Source organism: Mirounga leonina, unplaced genomic scaffold (assembly GCF_011800145.1).
Source record: "Mirounga leonina isolate KUSES-001 unplaced genomic scaffold, KU_Mleo_1.0 Mir_488, whole genome shotgun sequence".
In the NCBI taxonomy this organism is placed as follows: domain Eukaryota; kingdom Metazoa; phylum Chordata; class Mammalia; order Carnivora; family Phocidae; genus Mirounga; species Mirounga leonina.
This window is the reverse complement of record NW_023270777.1, coordinates 3,168,237-3,195,085: the sequence shown is the minus strand read 5'-3', so window position 1 is coordinate 3,195,085 and position 26,849 is coordinate 3,168,237. Positions and strand designations below refer to the sequence as shown.

The 26,849-nt window shown below is 48.8% G+C and overlaps 1 protein-coding gene, 1 long non-coding RNA gene and 1 other non-coding gene across 3 annotated transcripts in view; all 3 read left to right on the top strand.

The window, feature by feature from the left end:
• The first annotated feature begins 11,482 nt into the window (after nt 1–11,482).
• Nucleotides 11,483–21,592, top strand: LOC118000187. The gene is made up of 2 exons (XR_004676403.1): nt 11,483–11,874; nt 20,671–21,592. It is a non-coding gene; the product is annotated as an uncharacterized LOC118000187 (long non-coding RNA).
• TRNAR-CCU lies at nt 16,105–16,177 on the top strand. The gene has a single exon. It is a non-coding gene; the product is annotated as a tRNA-Arg (tRNA).
• Nucleotides 21,593–22,482: 890 nt separating the features above from the next.
• Nucleotides 22,483–26,849, top strand: part of MYH10 (myosin heavy chain 10) — a 124,725-nt gene continuing 120,358 nt past the window's right edge. Inside the window, exon 1 of the mRNA XM_034989584.1 lies at nt 22,483–22,501. The gene's annotated coding sequence lies outside the window, so the exon portion shown is untranslated. The remainder of the gene's footprint in view (nt 22,502–26,849) is intronic.

Sequence of the window (26,849 nt, the reverse complement as noted above, 5' to 3'; positions counted from 1 at the left end):
AACGCAGATGGTGTCCTTATGGACTAATTAGTAATTGGATGTGGCTGGAACAAAGGCTGTGAAGCAGAGGGAGCCAAGTATAGTAGGAGATGGTGGAAATACAGCCTGGGACAGGAAGCCATTAACATTTTTGATCGGAGTCTGAGCGGTCCCTAGTGAATTACTTCCATTAATCAGGGGTAAGATATGGCCTTCCTGGGACGACACTGGATTTTTTTTTTTTTTTTTTTTTTTTTGTCCTCACTAGTTTTGGCCCCACTAATGTTAGATGGTGCTGGGCTGAGTGCCACGGGGTGGATGACTCAAAGGTAGGGGCAGGGTCTAATTTGTCTCTGAGTCCCCATCACATAGAGTAGGTAACACGTTGTGTTATTTAGGATGTTAGCGGTAAGTAACAGAAACTTGCTTGAGCAACCGGGGAATTCACTGGCTCACAAGACAGGGGGAGAAAACAAGAGGGTGTATTAGTTTGCTAGGGCCGCTGTGAAATTGTGATTTACCATAAGAAATATATATTTGGTCTTTGTCCCAGTTCCTGGCACAAAGCTCCTAAAACGCTTGGAATTACCTAAGTGATGAGAGCCATTGAAAGGTGTCTTGTTACATTCAGGAGGTGACTTTTGGAAAGCCCCTAGGTCACCTGAGGATGGGGGCTGGTTGCCAGGACAACCCATCATGTGATTAGTGGGGTGGAACTTTTAGTCCCCCCAACCCCGACCTCCGGGGAGGGGAGAGGAGCTGGAGGTTGAACCAACTGCTAGAGACCAAAGATTTAATCCATTGTGCCTATAAAGAAGACTCCATAAAAACCCGAAAGGAGGGGCTTCAGAGAGCTTCCCCGTTGGTGACCACATGGAGATTCGGGGAGAGGGAGGTGCCTGGGGAGGGAGGACATGGAAGCTCTGAGCCCTTTCCCCATACCTCGCCCTCTGCATCTCTTCCATTCAGCTGTTCCTGAGTTCTGTCCTTGTATAATGAATGTAATCGAGTAAATAAAAGGTTTCTCTAGTTCTGTGAGCCTCTCTAGCAAAGTGCTTGAACCCAAGGAGGGTCGCTGGAGCCTCCGATCTCCAGCAGGTCCATCCGAAGCACAGTCTGGAGGGCAGACTTGGGGGCTGCTGAGCCCTTACCCCTTACCTGGGGGGGGTCTGATGTGGTCTCCGGGTAGATAGTGCCGGGACAGAGCTGAATTGTAAGATGCCCCATTTGGTGCCTGAGAATCGCTGGGTGTGCGAGAATCCCCATGTCTGGTGTCAGAAGGGAGTGTGTGCTGGTTGTGAGAGGCTAAAAGATTGGTGTAGGTTTCCTCCGCAGAAGCCTGAACGAATGACCACAAATCAGATGGCATCAAACAACACACACTTACTCTCTTGCAGTCCTGGAGGTTAGAAGTCTGAGGTCAAGGTGTCAGCAAGGCGAGCTCCTTGCAAAGGCAATCTGTCTGGAGGCTTCAGGGCTGATTGTGTCCCAGGCCTTTCTCAGCTGCTGGTGGCGCCGGCCATCCTTGGCTCGTGGATGCGTCCCTCCAGTTGTCACCTGGCGTTCTCCCTAAGTGTCTGTCTACGTGCTTCTTTTTTTTTTTTTTTTTAAGATTTTATTTATTTACTTGAGAGAGAGAGAGAATGAGAGCATGAGAGGGGGGAGGGCCAGAGAGTGAAGCAGACTCCTCGAGGAGCACGGAGCCCAATGCGGGACTCGATCCCCGGACTCCAGGATCACGACCTGAGCCTAAGGCAGTCGCTTAACCAACTGAGCCACCCAGATGCCCTGTCTCCATGCTTCTTTTTTTTTCTTTCTTTTTTTTTTTAATTTATTTGAGAGAGAGAGGGCACATGAGAGGGGGGAGGGTCGGGAGGGTCAGAGGGAGAAGCAGACTCCCCGCCGAGCAGGGATCCCAATGTGGGACTCGATCCAGGGACTCCAGGATCATGACCTGAGCCGAAGGCAGTCGCTCAACCAACTGAGCCACCCAGGCGCCCTGTCTCCGTGCTTCTTATAAGGACACCCGAGGGCCTCCGATGAACTTGATTACATCTGCAAAGACCCTATGTCCAAATAAAGTCACACCCACAGGTGCCAGGAGTTAGGGCTTCACCATATCTTCATGGAGAACGCCAAGTCTACCCACAATGGAGCTGTTTCAGGTACGGCTGCCTTGAGGGGCTCACAATGTCATCAGGGCTCTCTTGACTGCTCAGATAGGCTCTCTGCCCAAGGGTGTGAGCACGTGGGATGGGACATGGAGGCTCGGGCAGGGAAGTGGCAGTAAACAGCCCCGGTGTTCCATGCTCATGGATGCTAAGGGGGACAGTGAGCCAGGAAAGATGAGATCAAAGCACGTTTGGTGCGCAAGTGTAAATCAGAGACCAATTAAAGATAGTCTGGATAAGGAGCAGGGATGGAGGAGGTGGGCAGTGCCATGGAGAGCTTTCATGGGCCCTGGACACCCTGTTACCTGGTCGGGGCAGCTCTTTTTTTAAAGGGTCCAGTAGAGAACAGGTGCCAAATATAACATTGTCTGTTACCTATACTTCAGTGATTAAAAAAAAAAAAAAGAGCAAGTGCCCCATGCCAATCCGAAGGAAAATCACTCTGTTTCTGTAAAGCTTGGTATCTCTTTCCAGGTGGAATCTGATGTTTTCCCTCCCCTACTTCCATTCCCCATTCCCTCGGTAACAACCCCGTCATTCCCCTTTTAGGGTAATCCCCCCCCACTACCGCCTCTGCTCCAGCTCCAGGGGTCCCCTGAAAACCCCAGACTAGGGCCATCGGCACAGTCCAGCATCCCCTCGGCCACCGTGATTGGCTCCGGGAAAAGCCTGCTGTTGTGCCTGGTGGGTCCTCGTCCCCAGACTTTTTCTGGAACTCCTGGTACAGAGAAGCGTTCTTTTCCGCGGGGGTTGCTAAACTGGGAGGGTGTGAGTGTGAGGCTGCCGGGAACCATCTGTACCACCACCTGGGAGCGCCTGCCTCTGAAAGAAACCAAGATGCAGGAAAAGGGGGCTGAGAAACGGGGAGAGAAACCGCGGCCTGGCGACAGGCTTGGGGAAAAATGGATCTGGCCCAGCCAGGCTGCGGGAGGGGAGCCGGTAGTTTACAGGGGTGCGTGACAACAGAATGAAACCAGACCCCAGTCATCCGTTTGTCCATCTGCCTGTCCAACAAAGACTTACGAAGGATCTACCCAGAGCCAGGTTCTTTGCTAGTTTCTTTTTACTTTTTTAATTTTTTGTTATTGTTTTTGCTCAATTCGATAATAAGTTTAAAATAAGTAAGTAAGGGGACACCTGGGTGGCTCAGTTCCTTAAGCATCTAACCCTTGGTTTCAGTTCAGGTCATGATCTCAGGGTCCTGGGTTCGAGACCCATGGCAGGCTCCCTGCTCAGCGGGGAGCCTGCTTCTCTCCCTCCGCTCTTCCCCCTGCTTGTGCTCTTTCTCTCTCATACACTCTCTCTCTCTCTGTCAGATAAATAAATAAAATCTTTAAAAAAAAATTGTGGGGGGTGGGAATCGGACAGCCTTGAAAGTTGGGCTCAGAAACAGGTCATGGAAGTACAGTGGAGCTGGTGGAAAAGATTGGCTGTATTCTGTTGTCAATAACTTTTTATTTTAACGCAGGAGCCCTGCATGGTGTCTCCACGAAAGCAAACACCATGTAGAGCATGGTTGGAAGGGCAGGAGACTGAACATAGGGAGCGGTGTTGCAGGTAAAAAGTTATAAAGTCTCGGGTAGGGGAATGTTCTGGTTATTAATTGCTGCATTACCAAATCACCCCAACACTTAATGGCTAAAAATAAGTTTTATTATATCTTACAGTTGTATAGATCAGGAATTCGGGCTCAGCTACTGTTGCATAGATCAGCCCAGGGCTCAGCTGGAGGATCCATCTGGCCCACATAACACCAGCCCGAGTCACTCAGGGGGATTCAGCTAGTAGGCTTGGAAGGTCTGGAGTGTCCCAGATAGCTTCACGGTTAGGTTTGACTCTTTGGCAGGAATGGCTGGAAGGCTGATCTCACTTGGGCCCCTCTCCCTCTTTATGAGGTCTCAGGGTCTGTCTGCAGCCCGAGGCTCTAAGAGAGAGAGTTTTAAGAGACAGGAAGTGGACATTGCCTACCTCTTAAATCCTGGGTCTGGAGAGTAGCCCAATATCCCTTCTGCTGTATTCTATTGGTTGAAGAAGCACAGAGTCCACCCTGGTTCTAGAATTGAGCCCTGTGTTGGGCTCCACACCGGGTGTGGAGGCTGCCGGGGATTCTCTCTCTCCCTCTCTCTCTGACCGGCATATACTTTGCATCTCAATGGGAGCATTGTCAAAAAATGTGGCCATCTCTGGGGCACCTGGGTGGTTCAGTCGGTTAAGTCCGACTCTTGCTTTCAGCTCAGGTCTTGATGTCAGGGTCGTGAGATCGAGCCCCATGTCGGGCTCTATGCTGAGCGTGGAGTCTGCTTGAGATTCTCTCTCCCTCTCCCTCTGCCCCTCCCCCTGCTCATTCTCTCTCTCTCTCTCTCAAATAAGTAAGTAAATCTTTAAAAAAAATGTGGCCATCTTTAATCACCACGGGTAATAACAGTGGGAATGGGAGACAAGAGATTAAAGATACATCACAGAGGGAGAAGTCGCAGGGCTCGGGCAAGTGCTTAGCTTCAGCCGTTCGTGAAATATTCATTGCGTCTCTACCATGTGTAGGACCATGCTGCAGTCACGGAGGACACAGCAGTAAACAGATAAAATCCCTGTTCCCTCCGAGCTCCTATGCCGGTGGATTGCAGGGCAGACACGGCACTGAGGTTCCCGCCGTGTGTACCTGGCACGATGGTGATGCCATTGTCAGATACAGGATACTGAGCCTACCGAGCGTGGATCCGGGCTTGACAGCATCCCCATGAAGCTGAGTGTCGGGAGCCTTCCGGCTGTAGGAATCACACAATGACATCCGACTCGGAGCTCTTGAGGAAATCCAAGATTTGGCTTCCGACCACAGGCAATGCCTGCAAGATTACAAAGAGAAAGGGGGGGGGGGGGGCACTTCAACAGCTTCGGAGGTTTCCTGCCTTCCTGGGGCAGGAAAAGCATGTGGAATCCTGCAAATCCACAGTCCACGGCCAGCTATCCCACTGACACAGAGGCCTCTGATGTTAGAATTCACAGTCTGACACGCTCAGCTTGCTTCCCCCATGAGTGTTTACTGGAGAACCTCTCCACTGACCCTTATTTTATTTTATTTTATTTTTTAAAGATGATGCGTTTTATTTTTATTTTTTTATTTTTCATTTTTTAAATTTACTTTTTATTGAAAATTTTTTAAATTCTTTTTTCGTTTTTTTTTTTTTTTTCCAGAGAGAAAGAGAGAGTACACACAAACGAGCCAGAGGTGGGGGGGCGCAGAGGGAGAGGGAAGGAGAGAATCTTAAGCAGGATCCACACCCAGCGCAGAGCCCAATGCGGGGCTCGATCTCACGACCCTGAGATCATGACCTGAGGTGAAATCAAGAATCAGTCGCTTAACTGACTGAGCCACCCAGGCACCCCACTGACCTCTATTTCAAAGAAACAAATTTCTGGCATTAAGAAACTATTTGAGGGGCCTTTGAGAATTCAGATTAGTTTTACTTCAAGGTAGACTCAGATACCTGTGATTACATTATTGAGCTTCAAAAAATAAAAGCAAACCAAAGAGCAACATTTATAACATTTGCGGGAAAAGCTGTCCGTGTAGATGCATAGCCAAAGGTATGGAAGGATACTGTATCAACCAGAGGAGGTGAGGATATGTCCCAGGGATAAATGGCCACAAAAATCTGAGCGTGCTTTCCAGTAAAGGTTTACTTGTGTATCACCGTGTATCGTGTGCGGGTTGGGTTCTGGCTCTGCAGTCTTCACTCTGGGATTCAACCTTCTGGAGCATCACTCGTCTTGTAACAGAGAGAAAAGAGAGCTATGTGCTGGTTCTTAGAGGGTCTCCTCGGGAGTGACTAGCCACTTCTGCTCATCATTCATTGGTCAGAGAAGTCCATGGCTAAGCCTGACATCAGTAGGGTGCGGGCGTGGATTCCCTCCTCAGAGTAGCACAGTGACAATGTGTGGGCGGTAATTCAGAATACTGTCGCAGAAGCCACTGAGCCATGGTCATTACTCTCGAGGTCGTGGTGCAGGGGAGTGAAGGAAATGTTACTTTTCACTTTCCACAGTTCTATAGTATTTCAACGTCTTTCCAAAGGCATGCACTATTCGTGTACTTAAAAATACCTTTTTGGGGCGCCTGGATGGCTCAGTCGGTTAAGCGTCTGCCTTCGGCTCAGGTCATGGTCCCAGGGTCCTGGGATTGAGCCCCGCGTTGGGCTCCTGGCTCAGCGGGGAGCCTGCTTCTTCCTCTCCCTCTGCCTCTCCCCCTGCTCATGCTCTTTGCTCTGTCTCTCTGTATCCCTGTGTCTCAAATGAATAATAATAAAAAAAAATCTTTAATAAAAAAAATACCTTTTCGATACCTTATTTATTTTTGACTTTTTTTTTTTAAAGATTTTATTTATTTATTTGACAGAGAAAGACACAGCAAGAGAGGGAACACAAACGGGGAGTGGGAGAGGGAGAAGCAGACTCCCTGCTGAGCAGGGAGCCCGATGCGGGACTCGATTCCGGGACTCCAGGATCATGACCTGAGCCGAAGGCAGTCGCTTAACCAACTGAGCCACCGAGGCGCCCTATTTTTGACTTTTTATTGTGGAAAAATTCAAACATAGGCAAAAGCAGAGAGGACTAGTATGATGAGCACCACCCCCCATGACCTATCAGTCGCCCAGCTTCCAATGATTCTTAACTCATAGACAATCTTGCTTCGACAGCAACTTCCACTCCTCCTCCCAGATTATTTTGCTTAAGTCCCAACATCATACATATTATTTTGTCTTAAATATTTAAGTATGTATCTCTAGATTCTTTGTAAAAATAACCACAATATCACGATCATGCCTAAAAAATTAACAATAATTCCTTAATATCATCAAATATCCAATCTGTTCAATTTTTCCCAACTTTATATATATAATGTAAACACACATATATGTTTTTTAACATATTTATATATATAATTTTTTTTTACGGTTTGTTTGACTCAAGTTCCAAATAAGTTCTGTATGTTATGTTTGCTGATAGGTTTTCGTCTCTTGATCTTGACCTACAGATCTCTCTTACAATCTCTCTTTCTCCCTCCTCTTTAATTTCCTTACAATTTATTGTTGAAGAGATCGGGTCCCTGGTCCTATAAGATTTCACGAATCTTGCAGATTGCTTTCCTGCGGTGATGTTTAACATATATGTCTGTTCTTTGTATTTCTGGTGAACTGGTAGATCTAGAGGCTTGATCGGATTTAGGTTTGGTTATGTACATATTACATTACATATGTCTATATTATGTTGGATTGTATACTTCCACCATGAGACACAAGGCGGGTTGCTTTCCTTTTTGTGACTTAACATCCATTGATGACAATAGCCTCAATCCAGTATTTTCAGGGGTTGTAAGGCAGCATCATCCCAATTCCATCATTCCTTTGTCATTTATTCACTGCGATACTTCTATAAAGAGAAAACTTTTCCCTCCTCGATTCTTGGGCTATATCCCCAGGTGCATGGTTCAAACAAGGAAAGGCAAGATAAACACTGATTTTTTTTTTTAACCTCCATTTGCCTATTTTCAAAATCATGACATTGTTCGCTTACCTTCTTCACAGTTAACCAATGAATTCCCTTTTTTGGTTGTTTTAATCACTATGAAACTCATGTATCTAAATTTGTATTTAACATGTTTCAATTCATTGCCATTATTATCAGTGTGCCTGATAAATTAAATTGCGCCTCCCATCTTTGGCCAGAGGGAGCCCCTGCCAGTTAGTTTCTGAGTCCTTTTGTCATAGCTTAGTCGTTGATATTTTGTTTCCAAGCTCATCTTTTGTATTCCTGCCTCAGACCTGGAGGGGGCCATTTCTCCAAGGAGCCCTGCTTTCATTAATGGGAAACAGTATTTGTTTACCACAATTGGTAGCCCCTAGGGGTGCTCATTGTTTCTAGGCCTTTCTGGTGGGCAGAGCCAGGAAATACAGTTGACCCTTGAACAATGCAGGGGTTAGGGATACATCCGTAACCCCTTGGGGTTGAAAATCCACGTATATAACTTTTGACTCCCCAGAAAGGTAACTGTGACTAGCCTGTTGACCGAAGCCTCTGCCTTCAGCTCAGGTCATGATCTCAGGATCCTGGGATCGAACTCCACATCAGGCTCCCTGCTCGGTGGGAAGCCTGCTTCTCCCTGTCCCACTCCCCCTGCTTGTGTTCCTGCTCTCACTAACTCTCTGTCAAAAAAAAAAAAAAAAAAAACTTTAATAAGAAAAAAATTTTCATTTTGTTATAGTTATATAAAGTATTTACCTGGTTCCAAAGTCATATCTACAAAACAGAGTATATTTAGAGAAGTCCAACTGCTATCCTTGTCTCTCTACCCCAATCCCTCTCTCTTCCTCTCAGTACTTAAATATATATGTATAATATAAAAAATACACATTACAGATCTATAAATTTATAAAATATATTACATGTACATATATATATGTACACAGCATACCTTTTGTGATTAACATTTTTTAAGAGTTGGGGCACCTGGGTGACTCAGTTGGTTAAGCATCTGCCTTGGGCTTAGGTCATGATCCCAGGGTCCTGGGATCGACTCCCACATCAGGCTCTGCTTCTCCCTCTGCCCCTCCCCCTGCTCATGCTTGCACACTCTCTTTCTTTCTGAAATAAATAAATAAAATCTTTAAAAAAATTTTTTTTAAAGCTATACCCTTTCTTACATTCTAAACACACATTTCTCCACCTTGATCTTTTCACTGGAGGTGACTCCAAAGCAGAATTTTCCTTAGAACCTGACAAAACAGGTTCTACCCTGGGTCCCTGCTGCAGAACCCATGCTTTAAAGTCTCTCCCTCGCCCCATTTCATAAACACAAACAACACACTTATTAAAGACCCCCGGGGCGCCCAGCACTCGGCGCTGGCCCAATGCGGTGCAAGGGAGGGCCCCACACATCCTCTCTCAAAGCTAACACCCTGCGTGCAAGCCCCAGGGAGATGCTTCTCCTCACCTCTTGCCCTATGGCCTTGAAATGACAGTGTCTGTGTCTAACGCCTTGGACACCTGTGGGCTGTGCTACATGCCTACATGGGGGGACATGGACACAGCTTTGAAGTACGGCAACAATGTGCAAGGCAAGTGCTCAGGTTAGAGCAAAGACAGAGAAACCATCTCATCAGATCCCCCTACCACAGATGCAGGAGGCCTTTGCATAATAAAACAGAGTTCCAGAGGGTGCCTGTTTCTCTACCACTTGGCCAAGAGTGTGTCATAAAACGTTTGGGTTTGATAGGTTGGAAAGACTATTGGTGTAATTTGAATTTTTTATCATTCTTCTTGTGAACGAGTTTGAGCATTTTTTCCCACAGGATTAAGGAGCATTGAATTTCCTTTTCTGTAAGTTATATATTCGGATCTCTAGCCCGTTTCTCTGTGGTGTTACTGATTATTCTCTATTTTTAGAAGCTCCTCATAGACTAGGGATATGAACCTTTTTGTCTGTGAACACCTGCAATCCCTTTCTAGACTAGACTCCGGAACTCAACAAAATATAAGGCACCATCTGTGCCCCCGAAGGAGCTTAAACAATTAAATAACAACAAAAGCTATAAGCAATTTTATGAAACAATAAGGGAAAAGAGATCTCAAAGGAGAATAGAATTCATTGCCGATATAATGACCCCCCAACGTGGGGCTCAAACTCAAGATCCCAAGATCAAGAGTCGCATGCTCTACCGACTGAGCCACCCAGGCACCCCTCTAAGAGGATTATTTAAATAGATCAGACAGAGAGTCCATTGGATTAATTCACTTCATCCCTATCACAGGTGAGTAGAGCAGACAGGGGACTTGGGAAGAAGACCTGATTCGTTATAGACAAAATAACCCATTTCCATCTTCTCTACACTTCTCCATTGCAATAGAGCTAAAAACGTTAGCCCTGTCTATACTAAGACCATCTCATAGAGCTGTTGGAAGGATGACAGGAAGTGATCCATACAAGGTGCTCAGCACAGTGCCCGGCTCATAATAAGGACCCAACACGTGCTAGCTGTCGTGATTAGGGGATCGTAAAATAGTTGCTGCGGGAGGGAGTGAATAAAGGAATCAAAGGACAAATGACAAGCCCATTAGCAACAGTCCTTGGCAGTCATGCTAAGTGCTACGAGGAGAGTCAGGCGAGCCTGGTGCCCTGCGCTCTCCTGCTGAAAGCCATGAGCATCCCCTGCCTGGACCCACACTTTCCCCAGCAGGAACCGGTCTGTGCTGGTCTGGCACCCAGAGTCCTTGGCTGTGTTTCTTTGACAATTATAACCGAGGAATTCAGCTTATTTTGGGTGAAATCCCTGGACGTCCCAGTTCTGATCCCCGCTGGAGCCGTGCAGCCACATTTTCCAATGAGTAACCCCATCCAATATAACTCCTGGCAAAGGACCCCATCCGTCGCTGCAAGAATGTGTCGTCATTCGTGGTAAATAGTAAGACCACTGTGTGGGGCTTGACTCATCTGTCAGAGAAGGGGTATTTTGAAACCTTGACCTCACTCCCAAACATGTGTTGGCACATACCTTTTGTCAGATGCAAATTTTCCGTTCCCAATTTAGCTCCTCCAAATTTTCCCCCACAATGAAAGATGTGGCTATGAAGAGAGATAGAGGAATTTTTAATAGATCTTGACTCCAGGTATGTTCCAGGGGAGCTCATCTGTCTCAAGGCCAGCTTCCTGTTGACTCAGGAGCCAGGACTAGGGAGACCAGGGAGCAAGGTACCAGAATGATAATAGCTGTAATTTACTGAGGGGTTACCTGCATGCCAGGCACCGTGCTTACCACCTTACAGACGGCGGTCCCTGAACTTACATCATGACCCTGTTGTGTAGGAAGGAGATGCAGACCCAGAGAGGCTATGTGACTTGTCCAAGGTCAAGTTACTCCTGAGCTGAGATTTGAACTTGGGCTGTGTCTCCAAAGTGTCTCTGTTTAACCAATATGCCAAACGTTACCTGAATATTACCTGCTTCTAACACAAACCTAGCCTCTGGCCCTCCAGAGAACCTAGGATGGAGAATGGGCAGGCGACTTAGGGCAAGTCCTGGCTCTGCCTGATCTGCTATGTGCTCTCGGGCAAGGCTCTGACTCGGTACTGCAGCTGTGAACCCAGGACCTACGGCCTCCTCCACCTGTAAAGGTCCAGATTCTGCGATGCCCACATGCACTTCTGAAGGGCAGGTGCACAGTCTGGAGCTCTTTTGCAGAACCTGGGTTCCTGGGCACGGCCTCTGTGTTTCCCACCTGCCAACCAACTTTCCCAAACCTTCTATGGATAGTCTTGTTGCTCTCGGTGGGCTCACAGCCATCGATGTTCTCAGTAGAAGGAAATTGGGAAATCTCCTTTTATGAGCACATCGAAGGGCAGAGCAGGAACTACCATTTCCTAATGGGGCAAAAATGCCGCACAACTCACTCTGAAAACTTGATTTTAACATGGAGGGGGGGCGTAGTGAGGGCCTTTGCGTGAGCTCCCCAGCGGTGTTTCTTACCCCGGAGAGTTTCCGCAAGGCTTCCTGTCACACTGCACCGCATGATCCCATTGACGGCATCCCAGCCATTTTTGGCCAGGCTTCTTTCAGGAAGAAAATGAGTTAACTTGACGGGAATATTCTTGGTCGTATACAAATGGGATCCTGGAGAGACTGCACAACAAATGTCTTTCAAGCAACCTGCTAGGTGCCATGGGGATAACAAAGGTAAGCACGGTGTTTTTTCCCTGGAAGATGCTCATAATCTGGAAGAAAAAAAATGTCTCTAATAACTTGAGCACCGGAAAGATTATGATCAATGTTATAAGGAAGGGACCTGGGCAGGAATGTAACCTGGGTCCATGAGCCTCCCTCACAAAATTAACCATGACATCGTGTGTGCACCTGGGCCTTTAGGGTGAGGAGAGAGTATCCACAGCTCCCATGAGATTCTCAAAGTGTGCGGTGATTTTTCTCCTGCCAAAACTGTTGCACAATTTAAGCCTCTAGAAACGAAAAGAAAGAAAGAATTACATTTGGTTGGGCTGGAGGGGGGATGGGGAGCAGAGGTAGGGGCTTTTGGAGGAGGAGGTACACGAGACAAGCTTCCAAGAACAGACAGAATTTCAGTAGGTACAGATCTGGGGAAGGCCCTGGAAAAAGAGAAAGCATTGTGACCAAATCAGGGTGGTGGCAAAGCCTGGGGTATGTTCAAGGAATTAGGATTAATCCAGTTTGCTGCATCATCAGGGCAAGGACGAGATGAGAATACTAAAGCAACACCGGGGGGGATTTGGGATCACAAACTGAACCGATTATTTGTTATTGATTACATATTTGCCTGAGCCTGCTCTGTGCCCTGCTTTCAGGGCAGGATGATCTCTGCCCTGAAGAAGCTTATATTTTAATTTAGAGGAGGAGGCGTGAGCAGGCAGGAAACAAAGTAGGTTTAAGGACAACAGGAACTCAATTTTGGTCAGAGTGTTGAGTGAAGCTTCAGGGAGGAGGTGAATTGGCTCAGGCTACTCAGTGGGGAGAACCTGGCCGGGTGGCTTAGTAGAGAAGGGGCCTTTCCAATGGGAAACAGCACCAGCAAAGGAGAGAAAATGCCCAGAAAGAAGCAACGCAAGTGGGGAAGACTGAGGAGAGGCCAATCTGGGGAGAAACCACTGTGTTGAAAGGGTAGGAGACAAGAATTTAGACAGGTAAGTTGAGACCACATCGTGTGGGGTTATGAGGGTCACACTGAGAAATTTCTTATTTTCTCTAGGATTTCATTTCCAGCTCTCCTAGTATAAATCATATCAACAAAAATGATTTTGGGGGGGCACCTGGCCAGCTCAGTCGGTGGAGCACGCAGCTCTTGATCTCAGGGTTGTGAGTTCAAGGCCCATGTCGGGTGTCGAGATTACTTAAAAAAAAAATAAAATCTTTTAAAAAATGATTTGTAGATACTCTGTTATAGAGGATTTCAAATATACACAAAAGTAGAGAGACCGGTAATGCAACGGAATGAATGTTTATGTCCTCCCCGTAAATTCATATGTTGAAATCGTAGCCCCTAATGTGATGGTACTAGGAGCTGGGCCTTTGGGAGGTGAGTAGGTCATGAGGGTGGAGCCTTCGTGGTTGGGACTGGTGCCCTTATTAAAGACTCCGGAGGGCTCCCTTGTCCTTGCAACCATGTGAGGACACAGCCAGAAGACTGGTGTCTACAAACCAGGAAGGAGTCCTCACCAGACCCCGAATCTGCTGGCATCTTGATCTTGGACTTCCAGCCTCCAGACTGTGAGAAATGAATTTCTGTTGTTTATAAACCATCAGTTATATGGAATTCTTTTATAGCAGTCTGACTGGACTAAGACAGGTAATCACGAACCCCCTCTGCCCAGCACCCCACTCAGCAACTCACGGACAAACTCAGCTATACCCTCTCTTCTATCCCTTTCCACTGTTTTAGACCTACAGCACATTTTATTTCAGACCTGCCACACTTTAAATGCTCAAGAATTGGGGCACCTGGGTGGCTTGGTCGGTTAAGCATCTGCCTTTGGCTCAGGTCATGATCTCGGGGTCCTGGGATCGAGCCCTGCATCTGGCTCCACGTTCAGAGGGGAGTCTGCTTCTCCCTCTGCTCCCCCTCCCAGCTCATGCTCTCTCTGTCTCTTACTTAGATTTTTAAAAATTTTTAAGTAATCTCTACACTCAATGTGGGATTCGAACTTACATCCCCAAGATCTAGCCAGGTGCCTCCCCACCTTTCTCATCTTAGAGTAAATCCTGGACACCATATTCTTTCATCTGTAAATATTTCCACATACATCTCTAAAAGAAAAGGACTCTTTATTTTTACATGACCATAAATACCACCACCACACATAAAACAATTCGTAATAGGGGCACCTGGGTGGCTCAGTCATTAAGCGTCTGCCTTCGGCTCAGGTCATGATCTCAGGGTCCTGGGATCGAGCCCCGCATCGGGGTCCCTGCTCAGCGGGAAGCCTGCTTCTCCCTCTCCCTCACTTGTATTCCCTCTCTCGCTGTCTCTCTCTCTGTCAAATAAATAAATAAAATTTTTTTTTTTAAGTGGGAGGGGAAGAGGGAGAGGGAGAGAGAATCTCAAGCAGACTCCGCACTGAGCTCAGAGCTCCACACTGGGCTCCATCTCACGACCCTGAGATCAAGACCTGAGCTGAAACCAAGAATCAGATGCTGAACCAACTATACCACTCAGGTGCCCCCAGATGGGATATTTTAAACAAAACACGCCTTTGATTAAAAAATATATATATATATATCTTTCAAAAATAGACTGATTTGGATTTTCGAAACAATCTCTGATGAGATGCCCACACACTTTTTTTTTTTTGCCTGAAGAACCATAACCATTTTCATCAAATTCAGGGCAATTTGCTCATTTCCTCTATACCTGGTGAGCAGGACGGATGCAAACCTGGCTCCTCAAGGACCAGGTGGCAATAATGCTGCATCATATGACAAGAGTCAAGCTTGATTTCAAGCTCGGACCCTCTGCACCAACATATGACTCTTCAAGTTCCCTCCAGGCCTGATCTACTAGGGACCAGCAGACACTGAGACCAACAACCTTGTTTTCACTTCGAACCATTGACTGGACTTCCGGCTTCTCCAACGGTTTGCCTCCAAGGATCCATTCCTCTTTCCATCATGGTGATGACAACCTAGATTCTCGAATAAGCTTTCCTGTGGTTTATTTCTTGCCTACAGGAACCCCAGGAATAGTTAACCACTTGGCTAGCATTTTCCTTTCTCCTGTGATCCTTTTCTGCTACTTCTCCATCTCACTGCTCTATTCATTTGTTCCTTAAATATTTACTGATTGGAAATGACTCTGGAAGCTTGGGGATCCCCAGATGTATAGGGTTGGGTGTCAGCTTTCAGCAAACTCCAAGATCACTTCCCACCTTTTCTGGTAAAACATATGCCCTGCACATACTTTAGTCAAATGCTATTCTTAACTTCTTACAGTTTCCTGGTATCACTTTTCCTTGCCTATGGCTTTGGTCCCTTGCATCGTGGCTCTGGTAGCCCACCATCCTTAACTGCTGAGATCCTGCTCACCTGTGCCGACTCAGCTGAAATGACATCTGGGAAGCTGGAAGAGATCTCCTCATCCATCCCTCCTTCCATCTTTCTACCCAACAAGAAGTTACTGGGCATTGACTATGTATCAAGCACTGAGCTAGTTCCTGGGGATACCAGTCGAACACACAGGGCTTGCCTGCGAGGAGTTTACCATCTAGCTCTGTGCTCTGTCTTCTGTGGTAACCACCAGCCACATGTAACACTTGAGGATTTTTTTTTAAGATTTTATTTATTTATCTGAGTAAGAGACAGAGAGAGCATGAGCTGGGAGGGGGAGCAGAGGGAGAAGCAGACTCCCCTCTGAACATGGAGTCAGATGCAGGGCTCGATCCCAGGACCCCGAGATCATGACCTGAGCCAAAGGCAGATGCTTAACCGACCAAGCCACCCAGGTGCCCCAATTCTTGAGCATTTAAAGTGTGGCAGGTCTGAAATAAAATGTGTAGGTGAAATAAAATGTGCTGTAGGTCTAAAACATCCATTGGAGTTTGAACACTTGGCACAAGGAAAAGAATCTTTAACATCCTCTTGATGGGGCGCCTGGGTGGCTCAGTCGGTTAAGCGACTGCCTTCGGCTCAGGTCATGATTCTGGAGTCCTGGAATCGAGTCCCGCATCGGGCTCCCTGCCCAGCGGGGAGTCTGCTTCTCCCTCTGACCCTCCTCCCTCTCGTGCTCTCTGTCTCTCATTCTCTCTCGCAAATAAATAAATAAAATCTTTAAAAACAACAACAACAAAAAAACATCCTCTTGATGATTTTTAATTGATTACATGTGGAAATGTAATATTCTGTCCACATTGGATTAATACATTGCTAAAATTAAATTCCAGGGGTGCCTGGCTGGCTCAGTCGGTAAAGCGTGAGACTCCTGATTTCAGGGTCGTGAGTTCAAGCCCCATGTTGGGCATGGAGCCCACTTAAAAAAAATTAATTTCAATTATTTCACGTTGGTTTTGGAATATAGCTCCTAGAAAGTTTAAGCTGACTTATGTGGTATGCAGCGGTGCTTCACCTTCCATTTCGATGGGATAGCACTGCTCTTAAAGGAGGGTACAGGGATGGAGGCAAAAATGCGTAAGGAGTTTTCATAGATCCTTCTATAAAAATGTGTGTGCAGGATTCAGTGAGGGAGTGTTTTTAGTTCAGGAGGCCAGGAGACAAAGGAGGAAGGGAATCTATTTACAATGTGTTGAGCATTGTGCTAGGCACTGTAGATAGGCTTATGCCCCATGCAAGGCGCTGTAATATCTTCATGCATCGGCTTGGCATTTAAAATACCTCACTTAATCCTTGCACCAGTAATCACCACAACCCGACCACATCTTTCCAGCCTGCTGGGACCAGGTCACCAGCATCCCTCAGCTGGACTCTCTGCCGCAGTGGCCTCGTACCCTGCTTCAGTCCATCCCCACATTGTAACCAGAGTGATCCTTCCAAAACACAAACCCACTCATGGGTCATGTTACTCTTCAAATTAAAACTCTCCCTTAGTTCCCAGCTGTTTTCTCTAAAAGAATTTCCTTCCTCTCTTTATCTAATTAACATCTTATTCAGATTATATTTTCAAAATAAAAAATTTCTCTAAGGAGACTTTCTGGAATTTTCCTCATCCCACCCCTGCCACCATTCTGAGTTAAGTGTCCCTCTTGGGGGTCCCTGGATTTTGCTGTGCTTCCCATAGTATAGTACTTACCATACTATATTGCCTTCCCTCAACCTTTTTGGATCAGAGGCCTCTTTGAGAATCTGCAAAGACCTGTAGATCTGCTCCCCAGAAAAAAAGAAAAACACACAATAAATTTTGCATACGATTCAAAGGTTTAATAGACTTAAAATTCTTTAGGTTTCTATGGACTCCAGATTAAGAACCGTTGCTCTATAATTATATAGTTATCTATAATTATAATTATCTGCCTATTTGCTTATATTTCCTGATAGACTGTTTGCACCCTAGGAGTAGGGATCATGCCTATGTTGACATAGGCATTTCCTTGAAACCTGGCACCATCCCTAGACACAAAAGACACTCGATAAGCCTTTGCCAAAAAAAAAAAAAAAAGTATTTGCCACAGGTATGACTTGCTCTAAGATACTAGGATGTGGGGATTGTCATGCTTTCATTTTTCTAAATCACATTAAATCTGACTTAACCTTATCCTGCATGGTTGGAAAGAAGTCTTACATCAGGAAATTTTAGGCTCGTTTGCCCCCCGCCCCGAACTCTAGAGTTTAAGGGGCCCAAGAAAATTCTAGAAGGTTTTTTCTTTCTCAGCTCATTGGAGTCTCTGTTTTTCCCATTACTCCTGTTGATTGAAGATGTCCACAGGTGAGCACTGATCCTCCAGTTCGGTCAGGCGTTATTGCCCCAGGAGGCCTGTGAGGTGGTCACTATAATAGTCTGTGCCCCAAGGTACTCCCACGCCCTGGAATCATGTTGAAAGGGGACCCCTCTCTGTACTTCTCATGGACACTCTAAACTAAACCTCTGACTCCTTTCACCACCGTCAGGGAAACAGTTTTTTTTGTTTTTTTTTTTGTAGGCTCCATACCCAATGTGGGGCTTGAACTCAGGACCCTGAGATCAAGAGTCGAGTGTTCCACCAACTGAGCCAGCCAGCACCCCAGGGAAACAGCTCTTCAACTCAAAAATACCACCCTTCTATCTCTCTGGGGTGATCTGGCTTGAAATTCTTCAGCAGGCATAACAAGGACTGAAAACCTCAAATAAGACCAGGCCTAAAAAGACCAGGCAAAGAACATCACTGAATAAAGCAGGTCAGCTCTGAGAGACCACGGGGGTGGGGGTGGGGGGTGGGGGGAGGGGCTAGTGGCAGCTGTGGTATACTAGGGGTACGTGCTTTGTCCAAGAATGGGCGGCAGCTCAGGCACCCCCAGACTGTCGTCGGATTTCCAGATCTTCCGATATTTCAAGGGAAATCAGCAATCTGGATTTTCATGTGATAGGTCTTTCTTTCCTATTTTTTATTTTTATTTTTTTAACGATTTTATTTATTTATTTGACAGAGACACAGGGAGAGAGGGAACACAAGCAGGGGGAGTGGGAGAGGGAGAAGCAGGCTTCCCACTGAGCAGGGAGCCCTATGCGGGGCTCGATCCCAGGACCCCAGGACCATGACCCGACCCGAAGGCAGACGCTTAACAACCGAGTCACCTAGGCGCCCCTCTTTCCTATTTTTTAAAAAGCACTTTAATAAGATGTATTTTGTAAATCATGTCATTCACTGTATAAAATTCAGTGATTGCTTTTTTAGTAAGTTTACCATCATTGGGCAACCATCACGGCGAATCAATTTTAGAACATTTTCATCATCCCAGTAGGATCCCTCCTGTCTATTTCCTGTTAATCCCTGTGCTGCCCCTCCTCTCCCCACCCTGGCCCTCACCCCGGGCAACTACTCTTCTGCTTTCTGTCTCCAGAGTTTTGCCCTTTACAGATATTTCATATAAATGGGATCATACAAAATGTGGTCTCTGTGTCTGAGGGTAATGTTTTTGAGGTTCACCCACATTGTTGTGTTCTGTTTTTTTGTTTTTTTTTTTTCCTAAGTAGGTTCCATGCCCAGTGCAGGGCCCAACTCGGGGCTTGGACTCACGACCCTGAGATCAAGATCTAAGCTGAGGGGCACCTGGGTGGCTCAGTCGTTAAGCATCTGCTTTCGGCTCAGGTCATGATCCCAGGGTCCTGGGATCGAGCCCCTCATCAAACCCCGCATCAGGCTCCTTGCTCCATAAATAAATAAAATCTTAAAAAAAAAAAAAATCTAAGCTGAAATCATGAGTCTCACGCTTAAATGACTGAGCCACTCAGGCACCCCCTTTGTTTAACATTTTTAAGAAAGGGGCAGATGATTTCTCAGAGCGGCTGCACGATTTAATATTCCCCTCAGAAATGACTGAGAGTTCCCAAGTCTCTGTGTCCTCACCAACATTCGTTATTGTCTGTCTTTTTTTTTTTTTTTAAGATTTTTTTTTTATTTATCTGACAGAGAGAGACAGTGAGAGAGGGAACACAAGCAGGGGAAGTGGGAGATGGAGAAGCAGGCTTCCCGCGGAGCAGGGAGCCCGACGCGGGGCTCGATCCCAGGACCCTGGGATCACGACCTGAGCCGAAGGTGGACACTCAAGGACTGAGCTACCCAGGCGCCCCTTGTCTGTCTTTTTGATTCTAGTCATTCTGGTGGGTGGGAAGTGGTATCTCATTATGATTTTGGTTTGCGTTTCCCCACCGCTAATGGTGTTGGATAGCTCCTGATTTGTAAATGTTGGAATTCATTCAAACAAGAAAAAAAATGCTTCAGGGGCGCCTGCGTGGCTCAGTCGTTAAGTGTCTGCCTTCAGCTCAGGTCATGATCCCGGGGTCCTGGGATTGAGCCCCACATCGGGCTCCCTGCTCAGCGGGAAGCCTGCTTCTCCCTCTCCCACTCCCCCTGCTTGTGTTCCCTCTCTCACTGTGTCTCTGTCAAATAAATAAATAAAATCTTAAAAAAAAAAAAAAAAGCTTCATATCAGCCCTGTGCAGATGGAACAAAACAGTTTAGAACAAAACAGGTTCATGTGCTGGAACCACCCTGAGTGGTTTGGACTTATGACCTAGACTGTGCAAAACAATGGTCTGTGAACTTTCTCTTTTGGGGGCAAAGCGGCCTAAACTGCCAGCAAAAATTACTATGGAGAAAGAGGGGAAAGGTCTCTCTCACTTGCAACGAACTTGTAGACTAAGAAACAAGTTTCAATCTATTATATTTCATAATGCCTCTTCCCCCCCACCAAGCACATCATCCTGCTACATATCCACTGAATGAGTCTTTGAAGTATCCATTCATATCCCCCCCCTTTTTTAAAGATTTTTAAAATTTATTTATTCATGAGAGACAGAGGCAGAGGGAGAAGAGCAGGCTCTCCGCGGAGCAGGGAGCCGGATGTGGGACTCGATCCCAGGACCCTGGGATCACGACCTGAGCCGAAGGCAGACGCTTAACCGACTGAGCCACCCAGGCATCCCCATTCATATCCCCTTTTTAAAGATGACATTAAGGAATTGGTCAAAGGTTAAACACCTAGTAATGGAGGAGATGGATTCAAATCCAGGTCTCCCTGGTTCAAAATCCTGTGTTTTCCTCACCAAATGGCAGCAGATTCTGGGATAGAGCTCCACGTGGTAAGACTGGACTCCAAGGAGCCTGGCTGGCTGGATGAGGGAGGTAGAGAGGGAAGGGATATTGGAACCATTGGAGAAGAAGGAATCAGGGGTTTCAAGGCTGGTTTCATTAACAGACAAAGGGAAGTTGGGGAGAGGGTGAGTTTGGGTGGTGGGATGAGGTGGAAATGGGAAGAAAAGAGATAGGAGGCTTACTGCTTTGCAATTTGCCTTTCACCCAGGTGGAGATTTCCAGCAGGCTGTTAAAAACATCGGGCCCAGGTGTTGGGAGAGTCACCAGGACTAGATCTACATTTGGGGACATCCTCTTTATGATTGATTTCTCATTAAGACTAACATCTTTGTGATATTTAATTCTGATGAGTTTCCTGCCCTCTCCTTCTGATGATCCACTGAGTTTGTTTTCCGATTTGTGAGAAACCACGGAGTTGATGGCTAATAGGGCTCTCTGTGTGTGGATGGATGCTCTAGGCATGGAACACCGCATGGGGAAATGCCCAGCAGCTGACAAAGCTGAGCTAGATTACAGAGGGAGTCTTTGGTCCTCTCAGAACACACTTAAAGATTCAGAAGAGGAGTATCATTCCCGTATTTTGTAGAGTTCACTTGTACTCCATGTGCAGACCGCATGAAGGGCAGATCTCTTCATGGAGCCAAGTCACAAGACACCTGGACAAGGGGCAGCTTACCCCAGCGGGCTGGTGGGGGGTGGGGGACCAGAGGCACTCTACGAGGACAAAGGACACAGACACAGGACCTGATTCCGACTTCCCCAGGAAGGACTCTGCACCGAGCTAGCTGCCTCTTAGAGCCTTCTCTGAATTCCACCAACCCGTCCTTATCATTTCCTGCTTTGTGTTTTGTGTTTTTTTTTTCTTTCTTCACTTTTTACCACACTGGAAGTTTCCGAGGCTTACCCACTTATATCACACGCACTAAAGCGCACCCAATTCCCGCATTTAAATAATTGCATTTTGCTGTAAAAACTTTTGAAAGCGCTTTTGATGATGCGCAGTTTTTCTAAGAATAATTCCTTTTGATCTTGTGACTTAAACTTTATTATATTTATAGGTAATTATGTAAGAGTCCTGTTGCCGTTGACTAGATTCTGCAGATATTTCATTAAATATCTTTTCACTTCAATTCTTCCAGTTTCCTTTCCTTATTTTAGCCGCCCCCAGTTCTCAAACCTTTTCTAAGGCCTTCGAGGAGCTCACAGGCCCTAGGGGCTACGACAGCTCTGCAAAACCTCCTCACAGGCCCCTCCACGTAGGGAGCTCCGTGTGATGAACGAACGAATGAAGGAAGGAAGGAACGAATGAATGAGGCAACGAAGTCCTCTCCCCAAGTCTTCCCTCCCAGGCGGGGTCGCCTCCCGTTCTCGGCTCAGCCAGGAGCCTGGGTAAGGAGCCCCCCCCCCCCCCCCCCGCAAACACCCAAACTGCACCAACGGAGGAGGGCGTCGGCGCGCGGCGCTCCGCCGACCTCGGCAGGGTCAGCCCCGCGGCCCGGGAGCGCGGCCGGGCGCCCCCACCCCCCTCGCGGAGCCCGTGCGCATGGGCAGAGCCGCAGCGAGCCCCGCCCCCTCCCCGCCGCAGGTGAGCCGCAGAGCCGCGGCCCCCGCCCCCCGCCGCTCCGGGGGTGACGTAAGGCCTCTGGACCGCGCTCCGGCCCCGCCCCTGCAGGCGGCGCGGGGGGCCCGCGGCTCGGCGGTGGCAGCCGGTGCCGCCGCGGGACACGCCGGCTGCGGCAGGGAGAGGGGGCGGCGAGGCGCCGGCCGAGGCGCGTCCGGGCGCAGCGCGGGGCTTCCGCCGCGGCGCACCTGCCCCGGCGGCCGCACGGCCGAGGCCCCTGCGGGGTCCGCGGCCGCTGCCCCGCGGGCTCGCCGGCGCCCGGCCGGCCTCGGTTGTCCGTCTCCGCGGGCGCCGGCCAATCGCCCGCCGCTGCCCCGGCCGCACCTCCCGGAATCCATGACGGGCGTGCGGGGCGGCCTATGAGGTTGGGGCCCCGGCGGCCTGGGCGGGGAGCGGGAGCCAATGAGCGTGCTTGCAGGTGGGTGGGGGAGCGGACCTCGGGAAGGTAGCTTCGTTCGGGTTGCTAACGTCTTCGCTTGGAGATGGGCGCGCAAACGGACCAGTGGGTCTGGGGGCGGCGGTGACGGGCGTGGAGCTGGCCCAATGAGGGTGGGAGTGGGTGGGGCAGCCCCGAGCAGCAGTGCTAAAGGAGCCCGGCGGAGGCAGCGGTGGGCTTGGGACTGAGGGGCCGGATCTGTGGTCGCGGCTGGGGACGTGCGCCCGCGCCACCATCTTCGGCTGAAGGTGAGCGGTGCGGCTGCCCGGGTTCGAGCGCGGCGGCGGCTGGCGGGGGGACGGCTGGGGGGGAGGGAAGGGTCCCGGGCTGGGAGGCGGGGGGCGGGGGGGACTCTGGAGGGCAGGAGCCGAGCCGAAGCGGGAGCACGGGGACGCGCGAGGGGGCTCTGGCTGGAGGGCTTGTGCTGCGGGGCCGGAGATTGGTGCGGGGACCGACCCTGGGGAGGCAAGGGGGAAAGATAGCCAACCCCAGTGGGTGGAGAGACCTCTGGAAGGGTGGGGAGTGGGGTCCTGGAGCTTGAGACCCCTGCCGGGATCGGGGTCTGGGTGTGCTGGGGGACGACCCCTGGGGGGCTGGGGATGGAGATCGGAGGGGGGTAGGGATGCAGGGACCTGGTCCTCGGCGTGTGAGGTCCGTGGGGCGCGGGGGTCGGGGAGGCCTAGTGCCCTGGTGGGGGTCTCGGGGCTCCCGGGACGGGAGGGAGCCCTGGGGCGGGCCGGGAAGCGCGACCCGGGCGTGGGTGGGGGGCGCCGGACAGGAAGGGCCGGCCCCTGGGTGGGTTCCCGGGCGGGTTAGGCCGGCCGGGCAGCCCGGGTGCGGTCGGGGCTCCTCAAGGCTCCCAAGGCGGGCGACGCTCCCGGCCCCGTGGGGAGGGGGAGACCCGAGGGCAGGGGCTCCTCCGCACGGCCGGGGCAGCGCGCGGCGGGCGAGGGTCTCAGCCGGCCGCCGGCGCGCGGAGGCTGGGCTCCGGAGGAGCTGGGGGCGGGAGGGCGGGCGGGGGCCGCCGGGGGCCGGGGCCGGACGCCCGGCGAGGCCCGGGCGGGGTGGGGGGCGAGGCGGGAAGTGTGGCGGGGGCGCGCTGCGGCGGGGCGGCCGCGCGGGGGAGGGTCAGCTCTCGCCTCGGGATCCCTTTATTGTGTAAGCGATCCGGGCACGGCTCGCCGCGGACTCCCTGGCTGGCCTTGTGCAGCTGGGGTCACACCCTGGTCCCGTGAAATGGGACTGGAATGGGGTCGGGGCGAAGTGGGAGCCGCGGAGTCGGGGCGTTGGCGGGCGCTTTGTGGGCCCGCGGGGCGCGGGTGCGGCCCGGGGACCCGGGGGGGCCCCCAGCCTGGCCGGCCTGGGCGCCGGGGCCCGCGGAGGGAGGCTGGGGTGGTGTGGCCTCTGCCTGTGACCGTTATCTGTGTCTTCGGGCCTCTGCGGCTCCCTGCTAGCCCACTGCGGTGGATGCAAGGGGGTGGGGTGGGGTGGGGTGGGGGAGAGCAGGCGGGGTAGACCCAGCCTGCCAACGAAACAAAGCCTGCTGTTTTCGCTGAATAATATAATATACTAAATGTAATACTTCGGCTTTGCCGAGATTTTGTTTGTTTTTTTTTTTTAACATTGGAAGTGAGTCGGGCTTCATCATTCTCCGTAGTCTCTCAGTCTGGAAAACTTTAATCTATTTATTTTATTTCCTTCCTCGGTCTGCCCTGACCCAAGTATTCTTGTAGTCCCATGCTTTTGGCGTTGAAGTGTGCCCTGTCTGGTCTTGGATGCTGAAAAAGTGGCCATTTTATTTGATGCATCTCTCGACTCAGGCATCTTAAATTCGGTTGTTCCCCGGCCTTATCTGGAGACAGCATATGGTGTAATTGTGCGATGTATAGCGTGAGCTTTTGACAGCGAAGGGATGTGACCCCAGAGGTTGGCTTTTTATTTGGGCTCCTTGGGGAAATCATCACAATGAAGACAGACGACAGACTGGATGGGAGAGCAGATGAACGAAATTCTGAAGGGCACATTGCACGGGAGGGGGGTGGGGGCGGAGACCCAGTGCTTCAGCGGGTTATGGGTACTTTCTCATCCTATAGGAGGGATTGAAATTCCTAGCGTTGTGTCCACATTTTAGAAAGATTTTATACCCAGCCTGAAGATGTTCACTGAGAGATGGTGTGGGCCATACAGAGTGGTAGTTCCCTTTTGCGTTTGGTGTGTGTTTGCGCTCATTTGGCTGAGGTGCATTGGGGTAAATTAATAGGTTTGCACGTCCCAGGCATGTAAGTGACCGCAGTGGTGATGGTAAAGCGAAGTGGGACGATTCTGTCGGTAGTTGCTCTGTTATAGAGGGAGGTGCTGTCCTGGATAACTTAGCCATCATTTTTGTTTAGCTAGTTATTCACAAGATATTCACAAAATTCCCGTGTTTTCCCCTCTCTGTACCCAACGTAGGTGCTGGGAGGCAGCTGAGAAGTTTGCTGGGTGGCATTTCGCTGGAAGTAAAAAATGGCTACGGGGGTGGGGGGGACAGAGCCCCAGGGGTGTGTGTGTGTCTAAAACCCATGAAGGGGGTGGGGCTCTGGCTCCGTAAGGGGCTCCTTCATATACAGATAAATGACTTAGCTATAATTAGACACTCATTTCAGATGACACCAAAAACCTTCAGATTATCTTTCCTCCGTCTCCGGCAAAGAACTTGTTCTTTATTCCCTTTTTTCCAATAGAGAGGTGTTTTTTTCTATTAAATGTAAAGCCTTCATCAGATTGTGCTGGTGTGTTCAATGCTGAGCCTCCACTCATGACATTGTAATCGATAGGATTTTTATTTAGTGGAGAGGCATCGAGGAGTGCGCTCCTCGCCCTTCAAAATCCACGTCCCCCCCACCTGCCATTGTTGTGGTATGCATTCCTGCGGGAACTCTAGGGTTAGCCCTAGCTTTGCTACTGGTGACCTCCGTGACCTTGGGCTGGTTATTGGCTTTCTCTCTACCTTGGGTTCCTCATCTGTAAAATAGAGATATTAATAGTACCTGCCTCACAGGGCTGTTGTGAGGACTGAGCTGATAAAGGTAAACTGCTTAGAATAGCGCCTGTCCATAATTAATGATACAGAACAGTATTTGCTTTTTTTAAAATTGTGGTATTTCCCCCCCATGCCGTGAAGTGAGGCATTTGGGAGTGGTTCACTGTTAAATACCAGAATTATCAAGATCAGGTACCACATGTACAACGGAATGGAAAAAAATACAACATATCTGGGGATCACACGTGAAGAGTTAAAACTGAACAAAACCTTTCCACTGGCCTCCCGAACTCTTATCAAACCAAACAGCACTTGGAATACCTGCGACCTGCTAAGCCCCCTGGTACCATGCAGGGGAGGGCAAGAAGAATCTCAGAAGAGCAGTCGAAAATGTTCGGAGGGGGAGGATTAAGTTGCCAGATTGACCTGAAAAGAACAGCTCCGAGGGTGGCATTTGGGTCAGGATTGGAAGGAGTGGTAGGTGTTTGGTTGTGGAGAAGTTGAGGCTCACTGTGGGGGTAGGGACCACGCATGGGAGGTTTAGTCAGGAGGTGGAGAGCCCCCCTCCCCCCATGAGGACCCAGGAGCCTGCTAGGTGCCCACCAGATAGCCAGGAACAGGGAACTGCCCTCTCAGTGTCTGATGAGTCGTAGAAAGCTCTGGAAAAGTAAAAAGTAAAAGTAATTTGTAATCTCACTACCCAGTGAAGACCCAATAACTATTTGTTCCTTTTTTAATATTTATTTATTTATTTTACTTATTTTTATCTGTTCCTTTAAAAAAAAAAAAACACGAGCATGTGTAATTTCCCCCCCACAAAGCCCGGAGCATTTTGCAATTATGTTTTTGTGACCTATTGGTTTCTTTCCCTTAAATTACAAGAATTTACTCACCTAGGAAAAATACTGATAAATTTTAAATGTACCAATTTGGTGAACTAATTTTTAAATATATCATTTACTTTTTTTTTTAAAGGCCTGCTGCAGAAATGACCTGTTGAGCTACTCTAATTTATAGCCATCCACCAAATTTAAGCATATAATTACATGCCCAACGTAAAATTAAAGAAATGTGTGCGCGCACGCCTCCTGACAGCAAGACCTCTTCCGAGGTGTCATAGGAGATATTCAGTTCCTGTTAATGACAAGAGTAACTTGTTACCATATTTTGTTATTGTGGGGTATTTTCTGTTTTAAAAGGCTGTCAATCGTAAAGGCGGAATGTATGTCCTCTTGTCTGTGTCCAGATTTATCTAGGACGATTCCCACCTCAGAGCCATGCCTCCCTTCTGAGCAGTTTGCAAAGTGT